General features: G+C 48.6%; 1 long non-coding RNA gene across 3 annotated transcripts in view; it reads right to left on the bottom strand.

Annotated features, from left to right (window-relative positions):
- The window catches only part of LOC102165594 (uncharacterized), a 42,841-nt gene extending 17,802 nt beyond the window's left edge, over positions 1–25,039 (bottom strand). The window contains exons 1-2 of one of the 3 annotated variants that reach the window (XR_002343516.2): positions 24,998–25,039; positions 979–1,111 (exon numbers count right to left, since the gene is read on the bottom strand). This is a non-coding gene — a long non-coding RNA (uncharacterized LOC102165594). Of the gene's footprint in view, positions 1–978; positions 1,112–19,513; positions 19,543–24,997 lie in introns of those variants that run through there. The other 2 variants (XR_014843141.1, XR_014843142.1) reach the window with 2 other exon arrangements.
- Positions 25,040–25,266: the final 227 nt, after the last annotated feature.

Raw genomic sequence — 25,266 nt, 5'->3', positions numbered from 1 at the left:
GCAAAATCTGCCTCTGGTTATATCTCAGAGAAAACCAACTCTTTTAAGCAATCCCATTTTCATGGGATAAAGTCAAGTTTTTAAAAACTCTTCTCAAATTAATGGAACGTTAAAACACAACGGAAATAGCCTTTAAACAATTTTTTTGAACTGTTTCACTAAGTTCAAAACAGTGGGTCTATTTTCGTAATTAAATTGGTTTGGGACTTAAACCCTTTTTTATTAGTTTCAGATTTTGAAGCTGCCTGTCAGATTTTCTCAGGGCTCAGGCAATGGCATGTGGCCGTTGAGTGATGTTTGGAAGGACAAGGTCCTGCTTCAAGGATGGCCTGTGTCACTCTAGATGAGGATGGATGTCAGGAAGGGTTTCCAACAGTATGAAGTACAAGTACATTTTATTATCTCAACGCCGAACACATGGGACTGAAGCAAAAGTTTTCTGAAATAACACTTAACCTCCCTCCGGGTGATACACTCCGTTTCCAGTCCAGCTACTTGAAGTGTGGTCTGAGAACTGCGCATCACCAGCCGGGCAGGAGATAAGGGCAGAAGCAAAGACCAAGTGTACAGCCCATACAAAGATGCCTGACTTTTTAACTCTCAGGGAAATGCAAACACAAACCACAAGGAGATATCACTTTATACCCACCAGGATGGCTATCGTAACAAGTGGTGTTGAGAACGTGGGGAAATTGGAACACCGTACACGGCTATGGAGAATGTCAAAGGGTCCAGCTGCTCTGGAAAACAGGACAGCGCTTCCCGTAAAAGCCACACATGGAGTTACGGGACCCAGCAATTCCACTCCTCGGTGTAAATGCCCAAGAGAAATCAGAACACACCTTCACACAGAAACCTGTGCCTGAATGTTCAAAGCAACGTCATGCATAAGAGCCCAAAGATGGAAACAACCCAAATGTCTCTCCCCGGATGAATGGATACATAAAACGTGGTCTATTCAAATGATGGAATACTTACTCTTTGGCCATAAAAAGAAATGAAGTAAGGATCCATGCTACGACTTGGATGTACCTTGAACGCATGATGCTAACGACAGAAGAGCACATTACTACAGGATTCCATTGATATGGAAAGACCGGAGTAGGCAGATCTATAAAGACAGAAAGTAGATTAGTGATTGCCAAGGGCTGGGAGGAGGGGTCTGGGGGAAAAAGGGGATTAACTGCTAAGAAGTAGAAGCCTTCTTTTAAGAGCAACAAGAATGTTCAGAAATTGGTCCAGCTTGGAGTTCCCGTCGTGGCGCAGTGGTTAACAAATCCGACAGGGAACCATGAAGTTGCGGCTTTGATCCCTGCCCTTGCTCAGCGGGTTAAGGATCCAGTGTTGCCGTGAGCTGTGGTGTAGGTTGCAGACGCGGCTCGGATCCCACGTTGCTGTGGCTCTGGTGTAGGCCGGCAGCTACAGCTCTGATTCGACCCCTAGCCTGGGAACCTCCATATGCCCTAGGAGCGGCCCTAGAAAAAGGCAAAAAGACAAAAAAAAAAAAAAAAAAAAAAAAAAAAAAGGAAGAAAGAAAAAAGGTCGTGCTGTGGGTGGCATAACCCTGGGAATATACTGAAAATGTACTCTGTAAACGGGCGAATTGCGTATTACACGAATTATACCTCCCTAGAGCTGCTTTTTAAAAAGTGGGTGTTTTAAAAAACTTTTAGAGCAATTTGACATTGCTGTTTCATCCAAGAGCACGCTCCTTTTTCTAGGAGTTAAATTTTTGCTGTCATCTTACACTTTACAAAAGCAACAGTTCATGACAGATGAGACATTTTTTTAAGAACGCAAATCATGCATGCAAAAGGCACCACTTCAGTCTATTTTATTATTTTTAAAAAATTCATTATCCACGGGTGGGTTGTGACCTATAGCTTGAAAAATACTGTGAAGTACTGCCCCTGAGCACAGTAGCACAGGCAGGCCAAGTCTGCTCTGGTCAGGGTTCTTGGCAAACCATCAAAGACGAGAGGCATCTTTAGGATAAGCTAAAAGCTATAATCTGTGATCTGACTTCTGCTCCTCCCCCGTCCAGCCCATCTCTCACCGTGTTCCCACACAGGCCCCCTGCTCCAGCCGTACCCAACAGCATACTTTCCCAGACTTGCCAAACGAGCTCAGATTCCAGTGTCTCTGCAGATGAAGTTTCCCTTGCCAGGAGCCATGACACTCAATGCCACCCACTTGGAAAATACCAGGTTATTCTCCAAGTTGCAGCCCAGATATCATCTTCCCTGGACCTGGACTGGCCTCCTCTTTTCCCAGGTCCATAAAAGCATCCATTACACAGCATGGCCATCACAGGCCTGCCACTCGGTCTGGCCCAGGGGGCAGCAAGCTTCCTGAGGGCATATGAGACCTCTGGTTCGTCTGTACATCCTGGGCCTCATCAAGGAGCACATGCCTGATCAACTTCCAAAGCATAAACGTGGGATAGTTTACCCCAGCTTTTAGGAAAACCAGGATACTTCCTGTCTCCGGCACCAGGGCAAAGAGCAGGCAGAGCCCCCTTCAAATAAATCCCCCTCGCACACAGGTCCTTGGCCTGAGCGCTCCCTTCCCTTGAGCTTCTGGGCCCCATTCTTCTCCTCGCATTTCCACGGTGACCCCCGTTTCCTGGCTGCTTATCTGTCTTTCCTTTCTTGTATCAGACTGATGTTTCTGTTTCCTACCGTGCTATTCCCAGGCTTCTTTGATATGGGGAGTTCTTATTTTGCCCTGTGCCTCCCAGGGGCAAAATATTAGTTTCTAAATTTGTTACTCTAAAGGGAATTCTCCCCCTTTTTTCCCCCTCTCGATTTAGCCCAATCTTTTTTCTGTCCAGCTGGACCCAGACTACTATTTATGATACATGATACTATGTTAAACTTGTTTGTCTCTCTCTTTCCCTTTCAGACATGTGAATCATTTAGCACTATTCAACTGTAAAAAGTCAAATTACTCCTGACTTAAGGTGAGCGGTATAAACAAATTAAGGGACGGAATGAAATACACGCTCGAGATGATTTAGATAGGCAGAGAAAGGCAGGTGAAACGAAGCCACATTTGGTCAAGGTTTATAGCACAGATCAGAAGTAACATATATTTCAGTGCTATCAGCTGCTTTCAAGCTGAGCTGGTCCCGAATTTGTGTCTCCAGCCCAGTAACCAAGCAGCAGAAATCAGCACTCAGGAGCAAGGGCTGTAGGAATGGAATGCGTGGACGCGTAGACCAGCTCTCTTATTTACCAGCTGTGTGACCTGGGCTGAGTTCCTTAACTTCGCTGTGCTCCTAGTTCCTTTCTGTCAAATGGGAATGGGAATGGCACATGTCCCCTAGGGCTATGATGAGAATTAAATGAAATAACACCAAGAAAGGCACATAATGCCGTGCTCGCTTCTAGTAAGTGCGCAGTTCGTGGTAGCTCTTCCTATCTGTTTTTGAGTACCACTCAGCAGGTCCTTGGCAAAACGAAAGATGGAGCCAGCTGGGAGGCAAGTAAGGACTGATTTCACCTGCGAAGGCTGGCCAGCCCCTGCCTCCCGGTAGACCCTTGATGCCTCGTTTAATTTTTATAATCACCCCATAAGGTACATTGTGTTATGTCATTTTACATTCAAGCTAGGCTTAGAAATGGTGGGTTCAAAGAAAAGAAAAAGCAAAGAATGCTACTATCTAAAGTTGGGCAAAACAATTGATGACTTAATGTTCTGTCCACAATTTTCCTCACCCAAGGTCAAAGTGAAAATTAGTAGGAGGTGATGCTTGATGACCCATCTAAGGATGTGAAAATGCTGGCCGGAGCTGGTTCCTGAAACACACTCCTGTTCTAGTAACAGAGTGCCTTCCCACATAGTTTCTCAATCTAGTCTTTAAGCCGCTAAACAACTCCGTTGAGAAGGGAATTGTAATGACCCCGGTTTATGGGTGGAGACGAGCCAACTCAGATAGCCAGGGAGCGACAGAGAAGCATCTAGAACTCAGCTCCTTTGATGACCATGAGCACTGGCCAGCAATCTCAGATCGTCCCACCAAATTTATAGCCACAATGGTGCCAAGCATTCAGATCCCTGCCCAGGCCATGGTATTTTCCAAGGAAGGACCCGGCCGTGCTCTCAGTGTCATGCTCAGCAGTCAGGAAAGCTTCACTCTTGGAACACACAGGAGAGGGGCGATAGTCAAGTCACCTCTTCACAGACCCCTGCCCTCCTGGTGACAGCTCTTGGTGGCCTTTCCCACTAGTGGTCCTCAGGTGGGATTAGGTCAGCTCATCCGAGAGGTTCTCATGATCTTGGGTCTGTCAAGGGGAGGGGTTGGGGCGGTGATGCCCTTCCTCCTTGTTGGTGCACAATCCGTATTTATGACATTGAATTTCACTGAACCGGATTGCAATCCCAAGAATCTCTCGTGACTCACACAAAAGCTGAACCTACTTGTGGAAGTTCAAATAACTTTTCCATATTCCTTACAGATGACTTTGAATCATCTTAGAAATTGCTCACTTGGGTGAGTTTTAAATGGAAACCTAAAATTCCTTAGCTGAAGCCTGCGCTTCCCCCAGTGACCGCTTCTTTGCTTTGTTACCTCATCCTCCCACCTGCCGCTAAACAGTAAGCATCTTGAGAGCCGGAAAGGTGATGTTTTTCATGCTCATGCCCCGTGTCCAGTATGTAGTGGAAGTTAGACAAGTGTTGAAGGTCTAAATGGGTGGGTGGAGGGTCAGATGATGAAGGGATGGATGCCAGGACAGACCCCAAGATCTGCGGCCAGATAGGAGGATGCGGCCACAGCAGGACAGCCGCACTGTCATGAGACTCTTAGGACTTTCTTATGAGGATGTTGATGAACTCAGTGTTGGCTGAGCTCACTTGGCTGAAAATCTCAACTACTGATTGGTTTTGAAGCATAGAAATGTCAGACCTTACTTAAGCATTAGCTCATTGCTCTTCCTTGCTGCCGTTTAGTTGGCTTCATTTTCAGCGTTTCAAATAGATACGATTAACATTACGGATCCTGGCCAAACCTCCAGCTATAGGAACTGCCCAGACTGGCATCCATGCTAGGACCTGGCACCATTTCAGCCCCCAGCGCACATCAATAAACCCTGAGAGGGGTCCCTGGGCTTTTTCTCCCAACTCAGAACTCCCTGACCCAAGAACATGAATTCTGCCCCTCCAGGGACCCTCCCTTTGCTGAGAGGTCAGAGAGCTTGAAAGAGTGGACCGACTAGACAGACTGGACAGATGGCCGCAGGTAGAGCTGTGGGCAAAGCCCCAAGTTCTCTATCAATAGTGGACTTTGGCAGCAAAGCTGGTGGAGGAGGCGTTCTCTTCTCCGCCCGGCCTGCCAATCAAGCCTCTGTCTGCTCTGCTCCCTCCCCTGAGCTGACAGCCCCAGTCGTGTGAGTCATGTGGGGCCCTGGCCAGCTGCCCCACAGCTCTTCCTGCTCTGCGGCCCCACCCATGACCTGCCTCTACCTGGCTTCTTGTGATTCAAGCCTATCTGTCTGCCCTGATCCAGCTCAGGGCTGCGGGGGCCGGGAGATGGTTAGTTCTAACTCACAGAATGTGCTGCACAGAGCCAAGCTGCAATCTTCCTAGTGGTGATGCCACCTCTAGGTTCTATTTCTAGTCCCTGAGGCAGTGCTGACTAAACCTATGCCATCTTCTGCACGAAGGTCCTCCAGTGTTTGAAGGCAACTTTAACGACAGCTAACACGGCCCCTTAACAGGCCCCCCTCTAGGCTGACAGTTGCCATTTCTGGCAAGGGTTCCCCGGGGTTCCTGCCTTTCAGACCCTCGCCATTCTAGATATGTTTTGGTTTGTCAAATTTACCCTCAAATATCCTTTCAGAAAACTGATGAACTGACCCAGATTGAAGGAGACCAAGGAGCCAGGACAGCTAACTGCTGTGTGGGAACCTGGCTCCGGTTCCGGAAGAGAAAAGGGAGGTTAGTGAAACAATCACTGAACTTCAATAGCATCTGCAAATGAGTTAATAAGATCAAGGACCTTTTTCTGGTTTTGATCATTGTACCATGCCTGCGTCAGATGTTAACATTTGGGAAAGCTGGTGAAAGGTAAACAAGAATTCTTTTGGCAAAAAGTTTTTGTTTCTTTAGTTTTTGTTTGCCTGTTTTTTGCTTTTTAGGGCTGCGTCTGCAGCATCTGGAAGTTCCCGGGTTGGGGGTCAAATTGGAGCTGCAGCTGCCAGCCTACACCACAGCCACAGCAACGCCAGATCCAAGTCTCATCTGCAACCTACACCACAGCTCACGGCAAAGCCAGATACTTAACCCACTGAGAAAGGCGAGGGTTTGAACCTGCGTCCTCATGGATACTAGTCAGGTTCATTGCTGCCGAGCCACAAGGGGAACTCTGCAAGTTTTTTTGATAAGTTTAATATTATATCTGAATGAAAAGTTAAAAGACAGTCTTTCCAATGTGTGATTTGCATGATATCAATCCAGCTGAGCTGTATGCCTCGCAGTTGGCACGGGCTACAAGAGCATTTGCGGGAGAAGGCAGAAGCGAGGGATGCTCAGAGGTCCCGCAGGCCTGGAGCACTCTCACAGTTCTGCACTGTCGCTGCTTTTCCTTGATGGCGAGGGGCACTGGTCTGTCCACAGCCCCTGCCTGATCTGCTTCAGCTCCTCTGACTCCTCAGCGTGGAAGGGCAATACTGGGAAAGATCAGTTTGGAATCCTGAGGCTGCTCATTTCATATAATATATGCTAAATTAATATATTTCATTTAATATACGCTAAACATTTTCCTGGATACTGCCTTCCTCCCCCTCGTCAATCTACTCCATTATGCCTATGTATCAAAGCTACTTGTTAATCATCTGATCTTACCAGGAAACATTTCTGCAGCTGCAACCAACGCCACAGCTGCAGCAATGCCAGATCCTTAACCCACTGTGCCACAGAGGGAACTCCCCAGGAAACATTTTGATGACATATGCTAAAATCATTTTAATCTATTGGTGAGGAACTTGATTAATGAGTTTGTTGTAATTAGTACATCTATATCAATGCCATCTAAAATTCTGTTACCTTTTTGAGGAATCAAGTCACATTGCTGCCTCCTTTTAAACTAGCATCATCTACAAATCTATAGAAATTACCCCACAAGTTGTTCTCAATCCAGGTCCCCTCTGGTTCATTCTTGCAATTAATGTTTTTGGAAGCTAAAGATTTAACGTGACATTCCCCCCCCCATAAAATGTCATCTTGGGGTTTGGGCTTCACCATTCCAGCTATCCGGATTGAGTATGAGATCTGTTACCTATCATATGACCCCCGCTAACTGTGTATTACTTACACATTTGATAAGAACACAAAGTCGCATCCACGTCACTGCAGAAGGACAGAGACCCGCTGTCTTCTGCAGGTCAGCATCAATCCATCCATCCAGATGCGTGTTAAGCTAGCTGCCAGCCCTCATACTTGTATTAGCATCTAACCTACATTTCTCTGGTTTAGCCATAAAAATATCATGAGGTGTTTTCAGTTCTGCATTTTCTTGATTATCAACCAGATAAGACAGCTGTTTAATAAGCTGTAACTTGTGTAACTTGCTTTACCAGATGGGGATTCAAGTAAGAGTTACATCCTTTTTTTATGTTTCAGAACGTGGCAGAATCCATTTGTTTCTAGGACTGCTGTAACCAACTACCACAAACTTGGTGGCTTCTAACAACAAAAACGGATTCTCTCGTAGGTCAAGAGGCCCGACCTCTGAAATCAGGAAGAATCTGTTCCAGGCCTCGCTCCTAGACTCCTGGGTCTCCGGGCAAGCCTGGCGTCCCTGACCTGCAGCTGCACCACGCCAGTCTCTGCTCCGTGGTCACGGGGCCGTCTTCCCGGGGTCTTTATGTGTCCTCCTCTCTTCTTACAAGGATGTCAGTCTTCTTAGCTTTAGGGCCTCTACCCGAATTACAAGAGGCCTACCCTAACCTAGTGTGACCTCACCTTAACTAACCACATCTTTGAGGACCCTATCCCAAATAAGGTCGCATTCTAAGGTTTCAGCTGGACAAGAATGGGGTGGGGCTGGGGTTGTGGGGGGACACTGTTCAGCCTCGTACACCAAATAAGCAAAAATCTCCATCTCCCTGCTCCCTGGGTGTCGCTGTATAGTTTGTGCAGTGCTGGGGCCACGGTGGGGGGGGGGGGGCGCAGGCTCTCTCCGCTGCTGCCACCCATGTCACTGCTAAAAGCAGAAGGCCCCACCCAGCTCGTATGCACTAATGCCCGCAGCCCAGCTCTCTACACAGGTTCTGGAGGGTTCCCGGGCATCAAGCTTACCCTGAGAATGCACCACACGTGGGCTCCTTCCCCAAACCCTCTCGGCTGGGTTGCTTTGGCCTCAGCCACACCCTGTGCTGGAGGACAGTTGAGTCACCATTTCACACCTCCCCTCCCCCTCCCGCCCTGTTAGTTTCCCCTTTGTGGGGGAGGGGCTTGGCCATCAATTCAGATGGGACCACTTCAGCCCATCAGAGAGGATCTAGATTCAAATGAGAAGGAATTCAAATGAGAAGGAACTGATCCTGACTTTTTCTTCCAGAAGGCTCCTTGCACCTTTATAAATGTGCCCAATTGCTTCTGGCAACCCCGCTGTTCATACCAAGAAATATGGAGCAGAAGAGCCTTTGTCAAGCTCGACTTTAGGGGACAATGTCCCGTTATATCCAATTGTCAGGCTAACGGGTGCCTCACATTTACACAACGGAAAGTATCAACAGTGTGATTTTTCTAGGAACAGAGACTTCCTCCAAGGTGATTCACTGCCCCTACCTCGCTGCCGGGTGACTTGACAGGCTGGCCTACTGAGGTAGAAAAATATAAAATTCGACTTTCTAGGCACCTCATAACAAATCTAGTGCATATCTGTGCCATGAGTCAATGCCAAGTTTGCAAGTCACAAGTCAATAAATTTACCCAAATGCACATTCTTTCCCTCTTGAAAACTGCAAAACATTTCACATTTCCCTGGCTATTGGCTCCTTTCCCAAATTTCTCACAAATCATGGACAGTGACTCTGCAATTAGATCTCCCAGTTCTGAGGAGATTCATCCAAGTCCAGAGCTCACGCAACGCGCCTGCTTGCTCCCACCACGACTCTTCACTCTTCACTGAACGTGGGCTTGACACTCGTCTCCTGGAGTTGGCCTTTTACACTTTCTGGCTTGAGAAGCACTCTTCTTGAGGGAGAGACACATTGTGCATTAAACATTATGCCTCATTCTGCCACACTAAGTGTGGGGTCTGGCTCTTCCTTGATCTTTTCCTGGCTCCAAGTAATTTTCTCAAATAGGCTTTCTGGGGTCTCCGTCATCTGTGTAAGCCCCGGCTCATTTTACACGTTAGTATTCCTGACATCGGGTCTTACAGGTTTGTACCTTCTGGCATTTGTGTTTGGCCCTCTGCCCCCTCCCATTGTTATATGTGCTCTTCGCATTTCCGGACTCATTCTGTTTCCAAAGTGGTTTCTTTACGTGCCCCATTCTTCCTGCTCCACCTTCGTCCTCACTGAGGTTATTAGTTTATTCCTCCTCCACAGGTATGTGTGTAGCAGTGCCTGGATGCTCTGAGCCACCAGAGAAAGAAAGAACAGACATGGTCCCCTCAGGGGGACGGACATTATTTCAGCAATTAAACAAATAAATACTAAAGTGCAATGATGAAAAGCTGTAAAGAAGAGCTACATAGAGCTCTAAGAATTTATGATTTTTTTTTTTTAATCTACACAAAAAGGCAAAGAAGGGATTACTGGGTTAAGATCTAAAAGATGAGCAGGAAGGATTCACTGAGGTCCAAAGGGGAGAATGAAGGAGTTCTCTGGTGGTGCAGCTGGTTAAGGATCCAGTGGTGCCACTGCTGTGGCTCTGGTTGCTGCTGTGGCACAGGTTCGATACCTGGCCCAGGAACTTCCGCATGTTGTGGGTGTGGCCAAATAAAAAAGGGAAAAGGAAAAAGCCTAATTTAAAAATGGGCAAACAATCAGAACAGACACCTCATCAAAGAAGATACTACAAGATGGTAAACAGCAAATAGCACCTGAAAAGATGCTTAACCTCCTACTCACTGGGAAACTGTAAAGTAAAACAACAATGAAATATGACTATACAGTTTATATACACATATATGTCTGTGTATGTAAGTGTATGTATATATATGTACATATACATACATATACATACACACACACACACACACACACACATGCACACATGTGGCCAGAATCCAAAACCACTGACAATGCCAAATGCGGGTGAGGCTATGGAGCAGCGGGAGGGCTCACACATGGCTGGCGGAAACACGAAATGGTCCAGCTACTTTGGAAGACAGCTTGGCTGTTTCCTACAAAACTAAACATACTCTTGCCATAGGATCCAGCAATCGTACCCCTTGGTACTTACCCAAAAGAGTTGAAGACTGTCTGCACACACGTGCACGCACACACACATGCACACACAATGTTTATGGCAGCTTTATTCATAATTGCCAAACCTTGGAAGCAACTACGATGTCCTTCAGTAGGTGGGTAGATACGTAAACTGTGGCACAAGCAAACAATGGAATGTTATTTGGCACTAAAAAGAAATGAGCTAGCAAGCCCTGAAAAGGCATGGGGAGACCCTACAAAAGCATATTGCTAAGGAAAAGAAGCCAACCTGAAAAGCTTACATCTATATCACTCCAGCTTTATGACATTCTAGAAAAGGCCAAACTATGGAGGTGATAAAAAAAAAAATCACTGGTCGCCAGGGGTTTGGAGGGAAAAAGGGATGAACAGGTGGGCCAGTAGGGATGCTTAGGGAAGTGAAAATACTGTGTACAACACTGTAAGGTTAGATACATTTTCCCAAACTCACAGAATGTACAACAAAAAGAGTGAAACATAATATAAACTATGTGCTTTGCTTGTTCATGATAGATCAGTGTCGGTTCATGGATGACAGCAAAGGCACACACTGGTGTAGGATGTTGATGGTGGAGGAGGTCTTTCTGCTCAATTTTGCTATGAACCTAAAAGTGTTCCCCCCAAAAAATTGCTTATTAGCTTTTTTTTAAGGGGGAGATGGGTGAGTGGAGAGGAGGAAACTTCCAGGAAGATGCTAGCTCATACAAAGACCCTGTGGCACAGAGAAACTTAGTGATTATGCAGGACTGAAGGCCCCTATGGGTAGAGCAAGTGAGATGGAATTGATGGAGATGAAGGGACAGGTGAGAGCCAGGCTCCTCAGGGTTCAAGCGGTTCTTCTTTATTCTGAAAGCACCGGGAAGCCATCGAGTGAGTTTAGGGATGTAGAGGCGGGGTAGGGACAACAGAAATGCAATCAGATTTGTGTTTCGAGACAATCCCTCTGGCTAGAATGAGGAGCATGGGAAGGCATGAGAACTCTGGAAGGGACCAGAGCTGACATGAGAAGGCCAGTTGAGAAGCTGCTGCTGTAACCCAAATGAAAGACAAAGGCAGCCTGAGCAAGAGCAGGTGATGTGAGAATGGGAAGAAAGGCAAGTCAGACAAAGGGTGGAAAATGGACAGCCCTTGGAAGGAGATGAAACGTAGGTGAGGAAGGGGCAGTGGCAGGGCCAGCAGGCTTCCTTGGGTAATCTTGATTGTATAATGCGGACTGGAGTCCTTGGAGATGTCTGTCCCTCTTTAGCCATAGTCTCCTTTAAAGCTTCTGACTCGTGCAAATTCCCCAACTTGTTGAAATCTGCTTTCCCTAAACCAAGGGAACATGACTAAACATATCCCACGAGCACAGGTCCCTGTTATGCCACAAAGGGCCCCTTGATGAAGTGACTTCCTTCTCCCTGGGTCACTTCTACTTCATACCAATATGCACACAGGTTTTGGAATCAGGTCCAACAAAAGGGCTCACCTTATTTCTCCTGCTTTCAGGGTTCGTGAAGCAAATTAAACATGCTTGGGTCATCTGCAGACTGTGGTCACCCTACTTAGATCGTTCTTACCACGTACCAGGCACTATTCTAAGAGCATCTTTAGTCCATTCCCTCCTCTCAACAACCCTAGGAGTGCGTGCAATTATCATCTTCATCATACAGATGGGGAACCTGAGTCACCACGAGGCTAACCAATCTGTCTCTGTTCACCCAACCGGGATTTGAGCTCTGGCTCGAAGTCCACGCTCTTAGGTGTTCCTGGAACTGCCTCTTAAATGCGGTCTTTGCGTAGACTACGGCAAACTAGCACTAGAGAGAGCGAGCCTTTTGCCTCTTGGGTCAGAAGTGGAGAAGTGGGAAGTCTGCAGGTGCCTATTCCGAGGGGAGAAGAACAAAGCTGACCTGCAGAGCCAACTGAAATGGAGACACAGGGAGGGACAGATAGAGACAGAGATAAAAGCGGCAGAGCAGCAGGCAGAGAGAAAGCAGAGACAGTTAAAGAGATCTGAACCGTCTGCGGGAAACCACAGCAGCCAAAACATGAGAAACAGTCGAGGCCAGCATCTCTCAGTGCTGGCCCTTCCCGGATTCTCCGGAGGTGGATGGCAATGTGCTGGTGGCACGAGGAAAGCAAAAGGTGAACATCCACGTCCTGAAACATACAGCTCGGAGCCAGGTAACGGGGGGGAGCTGGCAACACCTTGAAGAATGTGATAAAGACCAAGATGGGCACCTTGGCCAGGCATTGTCTGATGCTATGGTTCTTTTCTTTCTTTTTTTCTTTCTTTTTTTTTTTTCCCTTGATTTTTAGGGCAGCACCCGCAGCATATGGAATATTCCCAGGCTAGGGCTGAAAGGGAGCTACAGCTGCTGGCCTACACCACAGCCACAGCAACGCAGAATCCCAGCCGTGTCTGCAACCCACACCACAGCTCACAGCAACACCGGATCCCTGACCCACAGAGCGAGGCCGGGCATTGAACCCGCATCCTCATGGATACCAGTTGGATTCGTTTCTGCTGAGCCACAACGGGAACTCCCCAGCATGGTTCTTAATCAAGAGAGCATATCGGGTCTCTGGGGAATGCTTTCAAATTTCTGCTAAAAGTCTTAACAGAAGCCCTTGGAATGGAGCTGATTCTAGGCATCCGTATTTTTTAAAAGCTTCTCAGATGATTCTGATAGGGGTCCTTGGTTAAGACCTACTAAAGACAGACAGCTGATGCTCATAAGAGGGCTCTTGATGGGATATTTACCAGGTGCTTGAGAGAGTAAAAATGAAGTCCCTGAACTCTGAAGTCAGCCTGGGGGTCCTGGGAGTGATAGGACTTTGAGGAAGCTTGGGCCAGAGGCTTTCAACTTAGCCACCTGGACTCCAAGTGAGTCAACTGTGTCCCACGAGGCAGAAATGGCCACTGTGAGACCGACCAGAGATGAGACCAGGGACACTGGGGTCTCCCCCAAAGGAGGCCTGGGTCCCAGAGAAGCTCAAGGGCGTCTCAACACTCCCTTCACCAGGAGGGTGTCTCTGACGCTGTACATTTAAGTGTCAAATGGCAACTTCCAGACTGAACGCGGGTAATACTGGGATGAACATAGAGGGTTCGAAGGATAAAGAGTTAAAATGACATTTCACCAGTTACTATATTATATCAATGTATTTATTATATTATATCATATATATATATCATGTACTATACTATATCAATGCCAGTTACTGTGATTACATCAACACCCCCTACTTGAGTATTTCTTTTGTCTTAGAACAAAAACAATCCCGCCACCTGGCAAGACTCTCAGGGAAAAAAAAGGAAAGAGGAAGCCATTGCCAGGGAGTGGCCGTCTCACAACAGATGCAGCAGCATCGTATAGAAGGAAAGCAATGACGGGATGAACGTGACATTGGTTACCATGGTTACAGCCTGAACAGAGACATGCAGGGAGGGTGTGTGTGGGAGAGGTGATTAGGGATGCTTTTGCTTTGAGTGTTAAGTCTGTGGGTACTTAAGCCATTATCAAAATAGCGAGCAAACTAACCAAATAAACAAAGAGATGTGGCCATGACTGGAATAATGACGCGTGTGTTATTAAATAAGAGTTACGATTAACCCAACTCCAGGCACCTAAGGGCTAATCTAAAAATAAATTAAAATGCATATTTAAGAGGGAAAGAAATCACCTGCAAACAACCCCACCACCCACAGCGTGACCACTGTTAACATTTTGCTTCCCAGGCCTTTCTGCACATCCGTTTTTTTTTTTTAACACCATATTGTAGCCATGATTTTTTTGTGTCCTCCTCTTTTTCTTAAACTCATAGACTTAATTTTTTTTAGTGCAGTGTTAGCAAAACCAAGCAGAATGTACAGACATCCTTCTTTTCTTACATAACATTAAGGCATATACATATTTTCATTAAAAGCTTCTCAGGAGCAAAACTTTGTACCATCAAGATGTTTCCTTAAATGGATGTATACGGTTTATTTAGCCTGACCGGCCACGGGAGGGCTGGCCATCGGGCTGTTTCCCGTTTTTCCGTGGTGTTAAGTAAAGTAGTGATGCACATCTTAGTGTATAAATTCCACCTCCACACACATATGTGGCATTATTTTTTAGGTCAGATCATTAGAATTCTTAGATGAACAAATATGAATATTTAAGGGCTTTACTATTATTTTACCAAACTGCCAACTTATTTTCCAGAAATCTTAGGCACATGTGCACTTTTGTCAGAAGAACAGGAAAGGATAGACCCTCTGCCCTCTTACCTGGGGGCAGCCGCACCCCCACACGCCCTCACCCAATCCCCGGAATCTCTGTGGAGGTCACCTTACAAGGCAAAGGGGTACTGAGGCTGCTCGCCAGCTGATCTTGAGATGGGGAGAATATCCTGCATTATCGTGAGGAGCTCAAATATACTGACGAGCATCCTTAAAAATGGAAGAGGGAGACAAAAGAGAACCAGAAAGACATCTGGGTGAGAACACCCCATGCCACGTTGCTGGCTTTGAAGGAGGAACGGACCAGGAGGCAAAGATCGATGTCTAGAAGCCAGAAAGGGCCGGGAAGTGGATTCTCCCCTAAAGCCCCTGCAGGGAACACAGCCCTGCCGCCACCCTGATCTTAGCCGCTGAGACCGAGTGGGACTTGCGACTAGAGAGCTGTGCGGGGATGCATTTGGGTTGTCTGAAGCCCCTGCCTTTGTGGTTACTTGTTTTCCCAGCAATAGGAAACTCACTGGGTAACTTCTTTTTGTTTCATTCTAATAGCATTTATTGACTGTTTTAATTTGTATTACTTTTTTTTTCCTTTCGGGGGCTGCACCTGTGGCATATGGAAATTCCCAGGCTAGAGGTCGAATTGCAGCTAGAGCTGCTGAGTCTACACCACCACCACAAAAATGCAGGATCCAAGCCGCGTCTGTGACCTACCTCACAGCTCACGGCAACACCAGATCCTCAACCCACTGAGCCAGGCCAGGGATAGAACCCACTTCATCACAGAGACAACATTAGGTCCTTAACCCACTGAGCCACAACAGGAACTCCAACTTGTATTGCTTTGATTTGGGGAGTAGAACATATCTTTTGTTCTGTCTTCCCAGAAAAGACTCTTCTGGGAAGTGCTCTTACTCTTCCTTCTAAACATATCGTCCAAAAACCTGGATACTTGAGACAAGCTTAGCCATTCAGAGCCTTTCTTTGCAATTAAAAAAAATTTTGTCTGTCTTTTTGCCTTTTCTAGGGCCACTCCCGTGGCATATGGAGGTTCCCAGGCTAGAGGTCGAATCAGAGCTGTAGCCACCAGCGCACGCCAGAGCCACAGCAACGCGGGATCCGAGCCGCGTCTGCAACCTACACCACAGCTCACGGCAACGCCGGATCCTTAACCCACTGAGCAAGGCCAGGGATCGAACCCGCAACCTCATGGTTCCTAGTTGGATTCGTTCACCACTGAGCCACGACGGGAACTCCATGCAATTTAAAAATTTTAATTTTAGAGAAAGAGAAAACAAGCCCCATCCTTCCACGTTGGTGCAGAGGAGAGGTGAGTCACAGCGGCCACCAGGGGCAGGTCTCTGCCATTCACGTGAAACCTGTCAGAGAGAAGGATGCTGACAGGCAGAAGAAAGCAAGAAATATGGGCAGCAGGGAGAAACTCAGCAATTTTGGTCACTGAGATGGACTGCACCCCTGCCCTGCTCTGCTGTGTGCCCCTTCCAAGAGATGTTGCTTTTGCAGAAATTAGTTTGAGCTGTGTTTCTGTCACTTGACTAAAATAACCTTCATACAAAAATCGGAACGTAAACTGGGGTGTGGAAATTGAGGAGCCCCCAAATGGCCGAATCAAGGTTGGTTCGCATGCCGTGAGCACCCACAGATCCCAGGCTGGGGAAACTGCCTTCCCCATTTTTATGCCATCAAGGAGTTGCTTCACATGTTTTCCAGTGGCTCTTGGAACTTAGATCCTGTGCCATTCAGACTTATACTTTGGGAGATGTGGCATGAAATATCAGGATAATAGGAAGTGCCAGTAATTCTTGCAGCCTCAGGTAGGGTGTTGTGAGAGAAAGAGAAGATGCAGACAGAAGTAGCACGCATTCAAGGAGTTGCTCAACAGACAAATACGGTTTTTCGTTTGTTTTTTTTTTTCCTTTTTGGGGCAGCACCCCGTGGCATATGGAAGTCCCCAGCTTGAATCAGAGCCACAGCTGCCGGCCTACACCACAGCCCAAGCAACTCGGGATCCAAGCTGCATCTGTGAACTACACCATAGCTCACAGCAACGCCAGATCCCCAACCCACTGAGCAAGGCCAGGGATCGAACCCGCATCCTCATGGATACTGGTCAGACTCGGTTTTGCTCTGTCACAATGGGAACTCCCAGATACAGCTTTAAGAGCGGTCCTGTTGCTAGCTGGCAGTCCCAAATGGCCAAGGTCACAGAGTCACGCCCTTTGCTCAACAGCAAAAGCCGAATGCTTGGCCCCGCACCAAAGGTTCTGCACTGATGAAGAAGCCACAGAAACCTAGAGATTGGAATGATGATACTTGAGAAGGACCACAACCAGCCGAGCACCTCGTGTTTACACTCCTCGCCTCAGGAGGCACGGCCAACCTCTCCCCACCCCAGCCCACCCCAGTGTGCCAGGCAAGTCCCAGAGCAGGGACAACGTGCAGGGCAGGACAGCCATGCTTCCCTCTCCCCCTTTCCCGCTGAGCCTCAGGAGAGGGGCAGGGCTTCCGGAGCTGCAGTAAGAGGCTGGGGTCGTGTGAACAAGAGTCCCATATGCCCCTCATGCCTCACAGCTTTCTGGGCTTGGTTATTGGCCAACAGAGACCCCCCACCACCACCCGAAGGAAACTCACAGTCAAATGACCTCAGTTTTCAAGTTTGAACTGCTCAAAAAGCCCACATCTGCCACACTGGGTGTGTGATTGCTCAACCCCCAAGGGAGTTACTTTTCAAACTTTCCTGATGATAAGCATCACCTGGGGTGATGGTTAAACAATACAGGCTCCCAAGCTGCTCCCCCCCGCAGAGTCAGTGGATCTGGAGAGTGAATGAGAATTCTCAACAAATTTCCCCAAAGATTTCTATCATCCAGCAGGTTTGGGAAGCTCCATCATGAGGTCATTTCCAGGTAGCTAGACCTGCAGGAAGCATTTTGTAAGGCAGGAGAGCCCAGCGTGGAGGGAACTTCCCCACTGCCCTGCTAACAAGAAGTCTTGTGGATGTGGCCAAGGGCAGCACTCCCAACAGGCAAAACCTGGAGAGTCAGACTGGCGACCAGAGGACTCAGTCCTTGCCAAACTGCCGTGATAGTCACCAGCCACAGCCCTGACCGCACCACTCCTGTCCAGCTGGAAGTGGTTTAAATGCTGGGCCAGCGACCACTGTGTATTGCCTCTTTTTCACCCATTTTCAACAGCAGCATTTATGAAAGCTACCTTGTTTCCCACGAGCATTGTACACGAGGTGTGCTGGAGGTGGCTGGTGGTTGTAATCACCATAAAGCCAGTGAGGGCAAGAGCATGGGGAGCCGCAAGAAGACTTGACCAAAAGGAATAGACCTACTCGGGAATCCTAAACTTGAACTTGCTGTTAAGTGGCCCTCCAAGTTAATCCTTTGAGCACCCCTCCAATCCACACCCGAATGCACTCACTTTCTCTAAATATGTAGAAATAACATCCACATGCATTCAATGCTCACTGTGACAAGAGGCGCTGGTGAAGTGCCTTATGTGCATCAGCTCACTCAAGCCTCCCCAAAGGGGCTGCTATTATGTAGGTGCTATTCTTACCATTCCTCAGTTTACAGATGTGGATGCAGAAACCTGCCCCAAATTGTACAGCTATTAAGTCATGGAGCCAAGATCTGAACACAGGCAGCCTCCAGAGCCTGAGCTCTTAACATCCCTCTAGGATGCCTCGCCAGTGAAAGCGAAACATACGAGACGGAGGAAAATAAAAGGACACAGTCACATTCCAAAAGAAGATAAACATTTCCATGGATAAGAAACAGAAAAGACAAAGAAGATAAAGGTGAAGGAAGGCTGCCAACAGAAGCAAACAACAGGAGATAAACTCCCTTCTGGTGCAAAGGAAATAGTCGAGCAAGATGAAAATGATTGTAAAAGAAGCATGTTAACAATCCTCAAAAGATGCGGGAAGAAATGAACAAGAGGAAGTGAAGATGGAAGAGGAACAATTAGAAACCCTGGGAATGAAAAAGTCACAGGCTTGTAATAAAAACTGAACATGTAGGGGAAGCTCTGGACCAAATAGAGTTGGAAGACGGAGTGGAGGAATTCACCCAGAGCTCGCACAGAGGCTTTTTTCGAAACCGAAAATAACGAAAGGTAATTGTAAGACGTGGAAAAACAGTCTGAGCGCCTCCATCCAAGAGGAGGTTCCAAAGACAGGGTTCGAGCAAACAGTAGAGAAGACAAAGAGAGAACAGTCAAGAATGCTCCGGAATTCTCCGACAGAAAGTGCCCATTGAATGCCGAGTAGAATAAAAAAATAAATCCACACTTACATATGCTGGTCTAAAGCTGTAAGACCACCAAGAGTTCTACTATTTTCAACCAAATGAATCTTAGTTAATGGAATGATGAGGTCGACAATTTGTCATTAACTTTTTGCATGTTTCCTTTGGGGGAAACCGGTTTTGTTTGTTTACCTTCTGGGTCCCATGGGGTTGGTTGTTTATTTCTTTTAGCTATTCAGTATTTCGGAACCAAATTTCCATTCTGCCAATCCCAATCCTCCCTTCCCCCCCCCCCCCACCCCCCGACCCCTCGCTCCAGTAAAGGCTTCCCCATCTTCACACACTGCCGAGCTAAGGATTTCAGTATCATCAGCTTCTCCGGATTTCACGCCCCAACACCCCAGCAGCCACCCAATCCCAGCAGTTCTACCTTTGCACGTATCACTCAGATCCATCCGCATACTTTTTTTTTTCCTCTTCTTTGGCCACCCTGAATCATACGGAGTTCCCAGGCCAGGGATCACATCCAAGCCGAAACTGCCACCTAGGCTGCAGCAGTACCCACCCCCAACCCTTAACCCACAGGGCCAGGCTGGGGATCCAACCTGTGTCCCTGTGCTCCAGAGATGCCACTGACCCCGTTGTGCCACACGGGGAACTCCTGTCTCCGAACTTTAACAATGATTAACCCACGGCAGGCAATACTCTTGTTTGCTGCTAAATGCAATTTGGAACAAGTTTTCTGGAAGGACGTTTGGAAATACAGTTCATGAATAAAATATTTCTACTCTTTGACCCATCAATTGCCTTATGAATAAGGGACGGGTGGGGGGGAGGGGCGAGTAAAAAATAAGAACAAAGACGCTTTTTCAAAGAACATTTACGACTATGACATGTTTTAAAAAATATTTCTACGATGGGGTGTTGCTTAGAATATAATGTTAAATAAGAAATGATAGCAAATGTTTATATACAGTATGATTCTAACATCATTAAGACATATGTCAAATTCAGTGATTACATAAAATTAAACATAATCAATAGGCAGTCATTCTTTCCACCCTCATTCTCAAACCACCGCCCTTCACGGGTCCCTTCTTGAGAATGAGGTGGGTGCGGTTAGGAAGTGACAGCCTCAAGGTCATTTGTGGCTTTTCTAGTTCAGTGCACAGAATGCTGAGTGCAGTGCAATTTTCAGCATCTTTATCCTGTACATTCTAGGACAATACAGACTCCTTCCCAGTTGCTGTTTCCCATCATTTTCACAATAATGCAGCCCCACACTTAATACAATTTTTCTCCCTGCACAGAGTCACATGCAGGCAGGATTTTAATGCATGTGTATATCTACATAGAAAAAAAAATATGTAAAGGAAACACACCAAAATGTTAATAGTATTTAGCTCTGTAGGACGGAAGTTTATTGATTCTAACATGCTCCTGTATCTTTAAATATTTTTAAAAATGTAACTGCCAATAGCTGCTTACCATTCCACCACATGGATACATTCCAACTTATTTCATCAAACCCCCTTCTCGAACACCTCCGAGAATCTGCTACGTTCCACTATTGAGGGCAATGGGAAGGTGAATATCCTGCTGCCCACATCTCTGTGCCAGCTGAGTCCTGCAGAAGTACAGGGGTGTGAACCCAAACACTTCCTGCCTTTCCAAGCATTTCCTCCTTAGTAGAGGAGAGCAGGCACTTAGAGAAACAACTACAATGTGAGACTTGGTGGGGTTAGTGCCTCATCGGAGGAGCGGATTCCAATCCAGGCAGGGGGCATGCTGCCTGGAGGAGGGGGCCTTTGAGCCAGGCCCCTTGGAAGGGAGCTGGGAAGGGAGAGCTCATTTTCCTGGTGGCCACAGAGAGATGACCTCAGTGAGCTACTCCGTTGGCCTGTGCCCCAGAGCCCAAGAACCCGCTCCCCCGTGTCAGGGCCTTTTGGGGACCTGGTCACCCTCATCAGGGAACAGGAACGTCCCCTCCCTTCTACGGAAGACTGCTGGTTTCCCATCCTCCTTCCAGACCCACGGAGTCCACTCTGCCAGGGTGGGGACCGTCTCCACGCCCTCCCCCTCCTCGTCCCTCTGTCCCCCAGGAAGCAGGACAGAGGGGCTATTCCCTGACAATCCGAGCCACAGGGCAGGCCCACAGGCTCTGGGACCTCGGCGCTTAGCACCTCCTGCCAAACGCGGGCTCCTGGGGTCAAAGGAATGTTGAGCAATCTTTGGAATTTTTCAGCGAGAAACAAGCACTTTCAAATTCCGTTCTGGCCTCCTGAGCCGGGCACGCTGCCCACAGCAGTCTGGAGCCCCAAGTCTTCCTGAGCAGGCATCTGGGAGCGCTGGGGGACTTTACAGGGTTTGTTTTCTCCTCCTGCTGGCCAGGCTATAGGACACCATTACCATGAGGTCATGGAGCCCTGCCCCACTGCGTCCATCCATCCAGGGCAAGGCAGCCGGGATCCTGCAGCCGGGGCTGGCTCCACGTGCCAGGGGACCAGCGGGGTTCCCAAGGCGGAGGGGCAGAGCCCAGACCGCAGCCCTCAGGACCTCCCTGCCCCTTCACTGCCAGGTCTCGTCCCCTACCCCAGGGCCCGACCTCTGCCAAGGGCCTCAGGGCCACACTGTGTGCAACTTCCTGGGGCCCTCGGGGCCATGCGGAGAGCTCGGTTTGGACTTGCTTGAAATAACTGACCCGTGGCTTGCAACTAGTTCTCAGCTCAAACAGCTCTTGCAGGGGTGCCTTCCTGACACCCCCCCTCCCCCCTGCAACCATTTGCACAGCATCAAGTTTCCCCATTACGAATATACACGGCTCCCTGTGCCCTCCTTCGGAGCTCTTGCCCCTGTGGTGAATGACAATTGTTTGTGTATTTGCTCAACATCTGTCTCACCAACAGACAGCATGTTCCTTGTGGGCACCAGCCCTCTGGGTCATGTTCACTGCTGTATCCCCAGGAACGAGCTCAGCGCTTGATACAAAGTAGGTACTTTATGGATTTTGTTATGCCAAGCAAGTTTTCCCAAGGAGGTATAAGGATTCTGCCCCCAAAGGTGCCCCTCCCAAGATATGAACTCTTCTGGGATCTTGTGCCAGATTTGATGGGACCTCAGCTTAGCCCCACTTGGAGCCTCGGTTCCCCTGGGTCCCGGCTCCCCTACTCAGAGCCTCATCTACATCCAGGGAGTCAGGACACCAAAGGGTCATTGTTTGATTGGAATTAAAGCTCCTTTGTCTGTGAGCAGAATGCAAGTCTCCTGGCAAGGGGGACCTGACCTGGTGAGGGTGACTTCTGCAGACACCAGCTGTGTCAACAGCACCCCCTTGCCCCCCTATGTCAGGTTCCTCTGTCATCCTGGCTCTGGGGTGGTCCTGACTCGATCTGCACCCCTCTCATTTATCTTAGGTTTATGTAAGTTTCAAAAATTCTCAAAGCCCATCACACTGTTATTTTATCTGTGCTTCTCAACAGGATTCAAGGGTGGAGGCACGAGCCTTCCTGTTTTACAGAAGAGAAAACTGTCACTGAGGAGAGACCTTCTTGAGATCATGGCTGGGAAACATGGGTTAGGGGTCTGGCTCCAAGGGGTGCGGGTAGGGATGGGGTAGGGACTAGAGGGTGGGAGTTCGGGACCCAGGGAAGGAGGGAACCCAGGCCAGGCACCTGCGGCAAGAATGCAGACATCTCAGAAGGAACTGGAAACCAGACAGAGCCTACATGTTCTGATCAGAACCCTGCTCTGCATAAACCAAACCATTTTTATAATTCTTGTGTCTTCTGAGTAAATTTCTCTGAATTGCTCCCGGAATAGCAAAGAGCAAAAACTCAAGAAAGTTCCAGTGGCCCTCAGCTCTGCAGAGAGAAGCCAAAGGGATGGGTTTGTATCTGTGCTTGTGCCGGAGTGTTGAAAAGGGCAGCCCCCCCCCCCCCAGGGCAGAGGAATCACAAAGGGGAGGGGCCCGAGGGGACAGGGAGCCATTATTTTCACTGTCACCCCCACCCTGACCCCAGGCACACGCAGAGGATGAGAAAAAACTTGGGTTTTCCTCTCGATAGAAGTAGTTGCTTGCCTTAATCCTCTCATAAGGTGGTTGTGCGGTTCCATCATTCATAACGAATACTTATTCAGTTCTAAGTGCCTGGGAGACATCAGAGGACAGAACAAAGACAGTCACCCTTGTGCGGCTTGTGTTGTCGCAAGAGAAGACAGAACCCAGGCGTTAAACAAGAAATCGGTGACTTACAGGGTTTGCTGGAAGGTGTTACGTACCGCGGGTCCAGGGTAAGGGGTCAGGGGGTGCTGGGTTGGGGTGTGTAGCCATGTCAACTGCAGGGCTCAAGGTGGACTTCAGAGGGAAGGGGAGATGGCGGGGGTGTCAGAGAACGTGCACCCCAGGCAGCGAGAGACCACGCCCAAAGGGCTGAGGAGCAGGAGTTGGCCAGTGAGGCTGGGATGGGGGAGTGGCGGGGAGAGCGGTGGGAGCAGAGGTCAGAGAGGTGAAGGGGTGGGCAGCCTTGCTGGCCATCATCACTTGGGTCAGTGAAAGAGGGAGCCATGGATGGTTTGATTCCTCTGGCTACAGAGGTGAGAAAAAACTGAAGGGACCAATGAGAGACAGGATGGGAAGCCAATGTGATGACCCAAGGGAGGGGTCATGGCCCCTTGGACCTGGGTGCAGTGATAGGAGGGGATGGGGTGATGGATAAAGCAAGAGATAATCGGACTTGCTGATCGTTTTGGTGAGAGATGTGAGAGAAAGAGGAGTTTAAGGGTGACTCCACAGTTTTTGGCTCGAGCTCCTGGAAGGACGGTGTTGCCATTAACTGAGATCATGCCTGTTTTTATAGCTCCTGCCCAGCCAGTCTGGACCGGGTCCTGGGCCATCTACTTCGCACCATGATCCAAATCAATCCTTACAACCCCAAGAGGGTACCTAACCCACCATGGTCACTGAGGAAGTGGCATAGATGCCCCAGGCTGATGTGACCCCAGGACACCGGTCCCCTTGCTTCACATGACCTTGGCTGGCCCTGCACTTTGCTCCCTCTTTCCCCTACATCAAGCTGCCCCACAGCTACAGCTCAGCCCGATGTTTTACAGATATGCTGGGACCTCTTTGGGATACACTTTAAAACTCCTTATTTGGGTATGGGAAATTAAGGAGGGGAGCAACCAAGACTAGGATGTTTGGGGACTTCCTCAGAGGCCTGGGGCCGACAGGTGGGCCATGAGTCAAGGAGGCGACAGGTGGGAGAGAGCGTGGGGGGACTCCGCAGCTGGCTCCAAAAATTGCGGCATTCTTGTAAACACAGTCATCTCTGAAACATCCCTTCCCGCCATCACGGCGGCCACACTGGAGGGGCTGCTTCCCCACCCTCGGGATTTCTCTGCCCTTCCAGATCACCAGATACACAGGCAAAGCACGAGGACTCAGAGGGTGCACCCTCATCGCGCTCAGATTTGGGGGCAGTGCATGCATGTGTGTGTGTCTAGGGAGGGGGGTTGGAAGGGTGAAATCTGCTGGCACAGGCATGACCTCGGGAGTCTGAACACCACGATTGCAGCCTAGGAACACCCTAGACCTCCTCCTTTCAAGGGCGACTTCAAGAAAGGTACATGGGGAGTTCCTGTTGTGGCTCAGCAGGTGAAGAACCTGACCAGTATCCATGGAGGCGGGCTCAATCCCTGGCCTCGCTCAGTGGATTGCCACAAGCTGCAGCAAAGGTCGCTGATGCAGCTTCTATCTGGCGTTACTGCGACGTAGGCCAGTGGCCGCTGCTCCAATTTGACCCCTAGTCTGGGAACCTCCATATGCCACAGGTGCAGCCCTAAGGGCGGGGGGGGGGGAGGACCCAGAGTAGTTTCTCCTGTATATCAGAGCAGAGCTCTGCCCATCCAGCACCTGGTCCTGTGCAAAAGTTTCAGCTCCAGGCTCTAACAGCCGCCTTTGCAAGAAGCCCCTGCTGGGGTTCCGGCTTGGATTCTGGATTCCCCGCTAGAGCTGTGCTAAGAAATTGGACATGAAACCCTGCTACGTGCTCAAGTCACAACAGAGACTTTTAACATACATAAGCACTTACTCCGTGCCAGGCGCTTTCTCGCTCTCCCTCGCTTTCTTTCTCACGCACGCGCACGCACGCGTGCGCACGCACACGCCCGCATACACGCACGCACGCCCGCTCGCACGCACACACCTGCTTTATTTCTTCTAACTGTGGAGTAGGGGTCATCCCGATTTGAACAAAACAGAAGCTCAGAGAAGGCAAGAGAATTTCCGAGGCCACACAGCTGGGGTACCTGATTGTACCCTCAGCTGCCTGACCAAAGCTCCCGCGGCCCCAGGGTTTTG

The sequence above is a fragment of the Sus scrofa genome, chromosome 4 (genome assembly GCF_054392235.1).
Source record: "Sus scrofa isolate SSC_HxYL_T2T_F1_AM1 chromosome 4, Sscrofa_HxYL_maternal_Yorkshire_Landrace_v2.0, whole genome shotgun sequence".
NCBI lineage: Eukaryota > Metazoa > Chordata > Mammalia > Artiodactyla > Suidae > Sus > Sus scrofa.
The sequence above is the reverse complement of the archived record's forward strand: the minus strand, read 5'-3'. Positions and strand labels throughout refer to the sequence as shown.